We start from the raw sequence: 6,000 nt of genomic DNA, 5'->3' as shown, positions 1-6,000 counted from the left end.
GCTAATCCTAGAGGTTCACATACTTTTGCCACTCACAGATATGTAATATTGGATAATTTTTCTCAATAAATAAATGACCAAGTATAATATTTTTGTCTCATTTGTTTAACTGGGTTCTCTTTATCTACTTTTAGGACTTGTGTGAAAATCTGATGATGTTTTAGGTCATATTTATGCAGAAATCTAGAAAATTCTAAAGGGTTCACAAACTTTCAAGCGCCACTGTATACCGGTTTGTGCAAGTTCCGAAGTTTTGTTAACATCTCATTTATGCGCACTTTTACCACCAGGGGACCGTCATCGTAATGTCATTCAAGGCAAACAGACTGGGAGCAGTTCTGTGTTTACTTGCGAACCGAGCACACGTGTACAGACTTTGATCGTGAGAGGTTGTGTAAAATGTCTGAAAGTAGCGATTTTGAAGTAGGTACTCTTCAAATTGAATATCGAGAGGAGAAACCATATATGTATGAACCTATGGCTGTTGCGAAGCAATTGGTGAATGTGGCTCACTGGTTTAACCATGCAGCCTCGGAATCGGACAGCGACTCGGCCGACTCTGATCGTGGCGACCCCGGACCTCAACAAGACTTGCGCCCAAACGATTTATCCTGGTAGTTATGATAAATTCTTACTTTCATCGTAATACTAAATAAAAATAATTAAACCACACGGGCACACACACAATCCCTATAATGCAACGTGGATTCATTTATATTGCTAATATAATATATTGCTAATAATAATACAAGCATTATACTATTTATAGCCTACTCGAAGCGAGGAAATATCCCTTTTGTCTCATTTTCACAATGATTGTACAGGATCCCTCAGGATTCTTGACTTGTCAATTGCAAGCAAAGATAAAAATGTTTTTACCGCCAATCTTCTCCTTTTTGCTTGAGCATTGCTGGTCTAATTCTTCTTTGACTGCTTGATTTTGTGTTCGAATTTTGTTGGAACAGCGTCAGGTTTGAGCCTTCTTTGTCTGACACTGACACCTAAACTCTCCAAAAGATGGGGATTCTTCAAAAAGTGATCGGAGCACAGAGTGGCATATTTACCCGGCTGCCAACCCTCTCGCTTCCCACGCACAATCCACTCTCTCTGCCTCTTCCGGAAAAAGCCAATCCTCTTGCTCTGCCTTTTCTCCTCTTCCGGAAAAAGCCAATCCTTTTGCTCCGCCTCTTCTCCTTTTTCGGAAAAAGCCAACCCTCTCGCTCCGCCTTTTCTCCTCTTCTGGAAAAAGCCAATTCTCTCTCTCTGCCTCTTCTCCTTTTTTTGGAAAAAGCCAACCCACTCGATCCGCCTCTTCTCTTCCGGAAAAAGCCAACCCTCTCAATCCGCCTTTTCTCCTCTACGGGAAAAAGCCAACCCACTCGCTCCGCCTCTTCTCCTCTTCTGGAAAAAGCCAACCCTCTTGCTCCGCCTTTTCTCCTCTTCTGGAAAAAGCCAATCCACTCGCTCCACCTCTTCTCCTTTTTCGGAAAAAGCCAATCCTCTCGCTCCACCTCTTCTCCTTTTTCGGAAAAAGCCAACCCTATCGCGCCGCCTTTTCTCCTCTTCCGGAAAAAGCCAACCCACTCGCTCTGCCTCTTCTCCTCTTCCGGAAAAAGCCAACCCTCTCGCTCCGCCTTTTCTCTTCTTCTGGAAAAAGCCAATCCACTTGCTCCACCTCTTCTCCTTTTTCGGAAAAAGTCAACCCTCTCGCTCTGCCTTTTCTCTTCTTCCGGAAAAAGCCAACCCACTCGCTCCGCCTCTTCCGGAAAAAGTCAACCCTCTCGCTCCACCTTTTCTCCTCTTCTGGAAAAAGCCAACCTTCTCACTCTGCCTTTTCTCCTCTTCTGGAAAAAGCCAACCCTCTCACTCTGCCTTTTCTCCTCTTCTGGAAAAAGCCAATCCTCTCGCTCCACCTCTTCTCCTTTTTCAGAAAAAGCCAATCCTCTCGCTCCGCCTCTTCTCCTTTTTCAGAAAAAGCCAATCCTCTCGCTCCGCCTCTTCTCCTCTTTCGGAAAAAGCCAATCCACTCTCTCTGCCTCTTCTCCTCTCTCGGAAAAAGGTAAAAACTTCTTCCTGAACTGGTCCCGTTGTTACAGTTCATTGCACAACAATAAGGCATGGTTTTTCTTTGAAAATTCCCGAACGCATGTCTGCACTCAAGCCGACTGGCAATGCAAGTAAACGGAAGTGGACTCAACTCAAGCGGTTTGTCTGCCATGAATGACGTCACGCGCCAAGTATTCACGAAAATAGCCGAACAGAAATTCGCCACTATCCGCACTAACTTATTTTAATTATTACTGATTAACAATACTTCTTGGGACCAGAAGAAAATTACAGAGGTTTTTTTTTAACATATAAAGTTTCAAATGGGGATAAAATTAAAACCTTTGTCTACAACCTTTAACAAATAACTGAAGGAAACTAGAACAAAGATTAAAAATTAGTAATGACATAAGATTCACATTTTACAATCTATGTTGTGATATAAACAGTTAATTCCTCTATTTTCAGTCCGAGCGCGGTCTAAACGATTGAATAAGTCCCTGTGCAGCCGAGCTATGTGGCTAACTCACCTGAAGAAGCTGTTTTTACCTCAGAGCAGTGATTTCTGCCTTCACCACAGATACCCGGATGTGAAGGCGCTCTCTGATTGGTCCAAATGTTCCCCGATACGGAAATGTAGTCCATAAAAGGAAAACACAGGAAGAGCTACAGGATTTAAAGTTATATATCACCACATGATCAAAAGACAGGAAAAATAATTCAACTTGTCCAAATATTATTTTAAACCTCATGAAATGAAACCGTTGAATCGTTTGCGAAGATCACTCTGCCCTTAAAAAAAACGGATGACGTCACTTCCTCCATACATGAATGCTGAGCGGGTCTTTGTTGTAGTTCAGGTGAAACGAAATTTCAGTGAAAGCGTTTCAGAAAGTCCACTGCAAATTCTCTAAAGCTATTTTTATTCACTGTGAAACTTCTCCAGTGTTTATTTAAGGAACTAAAACTGCAGCAGGTAAATTATAAGGGAGCAGAAAACTGGAAAAACAGGAAAAGAGAGAAAATTAAAGCAGGTAAAGTGTTTTATTTCCTCCATTAGTGGTGAATGAGATTCTCGAGTGAACAGGGTCGTTTTGTTAAAACAGTAACTCTCAATCAGTCTTAGCCAGTTTATTACTGATATGCTTACAAGTATTTTTGGATCTTATTCTAAATAAACAGCACATTTTTTTTATTCACACTCTGAGGTCCTGGGCCTGTCGGACACTCTGTGGCAGTCTGATAAACCTTGACATTTTAAAGTATTTCGTCTCACTAAAAACATCCATGCAAAAGTGACACACATGGTTATATTCTGGACACCCTCAGCAATAATAATGAGAGTAAACTGAATGTAATGAAATTTGCCTTTATTTAAATTAAGTGCAAACACAACCTTACAAAAAACTATTTTCAGAGTCTTCAAACCTTGTAAAAAAAACACTAAATATATCTGCACAAGACTTTTGAAGTCTGAACCTTGTAAACATAGGTGTTGGCTGCATAAAAGTAAGAACAGCATTCAGAAATGTTCTGTAGTTTCAATACTAATTGTAGAAACTTCAGACTACCTATTGTTTTCTCCAAAGTCAGTTGGCCTTTCAAATGAATATTGATGAGGTAGGTGTAATTCACCTGTAATTGTCACTGTCAATAGTCCATTTGTCAAAGACAAAGGCCCTAGCCCCTGTACCTCCCTGCTTGGAAAATTATATTCTGGCTTCTTCTAAATCTTATAAATATGCCCTCTTCAATAAAATGTTCAATAGCTAATGATCATCCCTGGATTGTGGCTGTCTGCTGTCAGTCCTCATCTGGATGCCAAGCATCATAACAGTTCCTGTCAGGTTGAAGGCAAAGGAAAACATCACACGTTTTGCACTTCCACAGGGTTTGTTTTCCTTCCCTGCAACCTGCAGTACACACAGGCTCTGCGACCATCACCGGCCCTGTTCCCATTTGTGTTCAGCTCAATCCCACAAACTGGCTTGTGAGCCTTGCCAACTTTCTTCAGAGGAGCCTTTGGGGCCTCAAAGTTTCTCAGTTGGTATGGAAACAAGTGAACATGTGCACTTGTTTATACCGGTGTTCTCACCTCCCCTTGCTACACAACGAGCAAATGACAACACTGATGTTCCATGTGCTTAAAGGGATAGTTCGGGATTTTTGACATGAATCTGTATGGCATCCCCATCAATAGTGTCGTGCAAACACACTGACTTACCCCTGACAGCATCCTGTGAGTCCAGTTCTTGTCCAGTTTTGGTCCAGACGAAAGTAGTCCGGCAAGTTTGTTGGGGTCACGAAAGTAAAAGGTTTTTTGTCTCAAAACAGTATGTGTTCAAAAGAGTGATATATTTGCATCACAAAACCGTTGCCAAATAAAAAGTCAGACCTCGAAATCGCTTGGCACTATTTTCTCTCCCTCAGTATCACTGCGCGCTGCCACCAGGTGACAGCTACGGCTGTTTCATTCATTGTTTACTAGTGATGGGAATTTCGGCTCTTTTGGCTCTTCTTACTATAAGGAGCCGGCTCTTTCGGAAGATTTTTTTATAATTATTTCTCATGACTTGTACATTCACATCGAGTACACATATCAATGCAAATTAACATGAAGGGATTTACTAGACCAATTTATATCTGGAACTATTTTCAGCCACAGCACAAGCAAAGCACCGCTGCAGGCGCAAAGACACCATGCAGCGCCTGAAAACGGGTGCGCAGCGCCTGAAAACCCGTTTTCAGGCGCTGCGCGGTGTCTTTGTGCCTGCAGCAGTGCTTTGCCTGTGCTGTGGCTGAAAATAGTTCCAGATATAAATTGGTCTAGTAAATCCCTTCGTGTTAATTTGCATTGATATGTGTACTCGATGTGAATGTACAAGTCATGAGAAATAATGATAAAAAATCTTCCGAAAGAGCCGGCTCCTTGTAGTAAGAAGAGCTAAAAGAGCCGAAATTCCCATCACTAGTAAACAATGAATGAAACAGCCGTGGCTGTCACCTGGCGGCAGCGCGCAGTGATATCGAGGGAGAGAAAATAGTGCCAAGCGATTTCGAGGTCTGACTTTTTATTTGGCAATGGTTTTGTGATGCAAATATATCACTCTTTTGAACACATACTGTTTTGAGACGAAAAACGTTTTACTTTCGTGACCCCAACAAACTTGCCGGACTACTTTCGTCTGGACCAAAACTGGACAAGAACTGGACTCACAGGATGCTGTCAGGGGTAAGTCAGTGTGTTTGCACGACACTATTGATGGGGATGCCATACAGATTCATGTCAAAAATCCCGAACTATCCCTTTAACATGTGAATAGCTGATGGGTGTGTTGTTAAGAGACTGCAGCTGGCTGAAGTACTGAAATTCGGAAGATTTGTTTTTATTCTCTTTACAAAGTGCTAAAGATAAAGTTTGTTTTAAAGATATATTTGAAAACTAGAAGATTCAAGGTTTCTAGTGGTATTACTTGAATGTTTCTAGCACAAAAACTCGCGGAGCTTTCGATGTGTGTTTACTAACAGTCCTAAAAGTCCCCTGTGGGGGGGTTTAAAGAAATTATTTCCCAACAATCCCCCCCCCCCCCCCCCCATGCAGATATATGCATCTTCAAATGACCTGCATCTGATTTGCATGAATAGTGAGGGTTTTTTTTTCAAGTATCTTTTTTTTTTTTGTATAAAATGTAACATGAATCCAAGTGATAGGAATTAACTAAATTAACCTTTCCTGAATAAAATGAGCATGAAATGCTCATGACAGAAAACAGACTTTGACAAAAACACGATGTAGTTTGTGTTTGCACTCTAGTTAGTGTGGTTTATATGGTTTATAAAGAAAAATAATATGTAACTCATGATGACAGATACATTGGCATGTATACAGCGAACGTATGGAGAAGATCTCAGTGATGTTATAAATAAATAAATTCTACCAAATATGTTTACATG

This window comes from Neoarius graeffei, chromosome 1 (genome assembly GCF_027579695.1).
Source record: "Neoarius graeffei isolate fNeoGra1 chromosome 1, fNeoGra1.pri, whole genome shotgun sequence".
In the NCBI taxonomy this organism is placed as follows: Eukaryota; Metazoa; Chordata; class Actinopteri; order Siluriformes; family Ariidae; genus Neoarius; species Neoarius graeffei.
Note: the sequence above shows the minus strand (reverse complement) of the source record.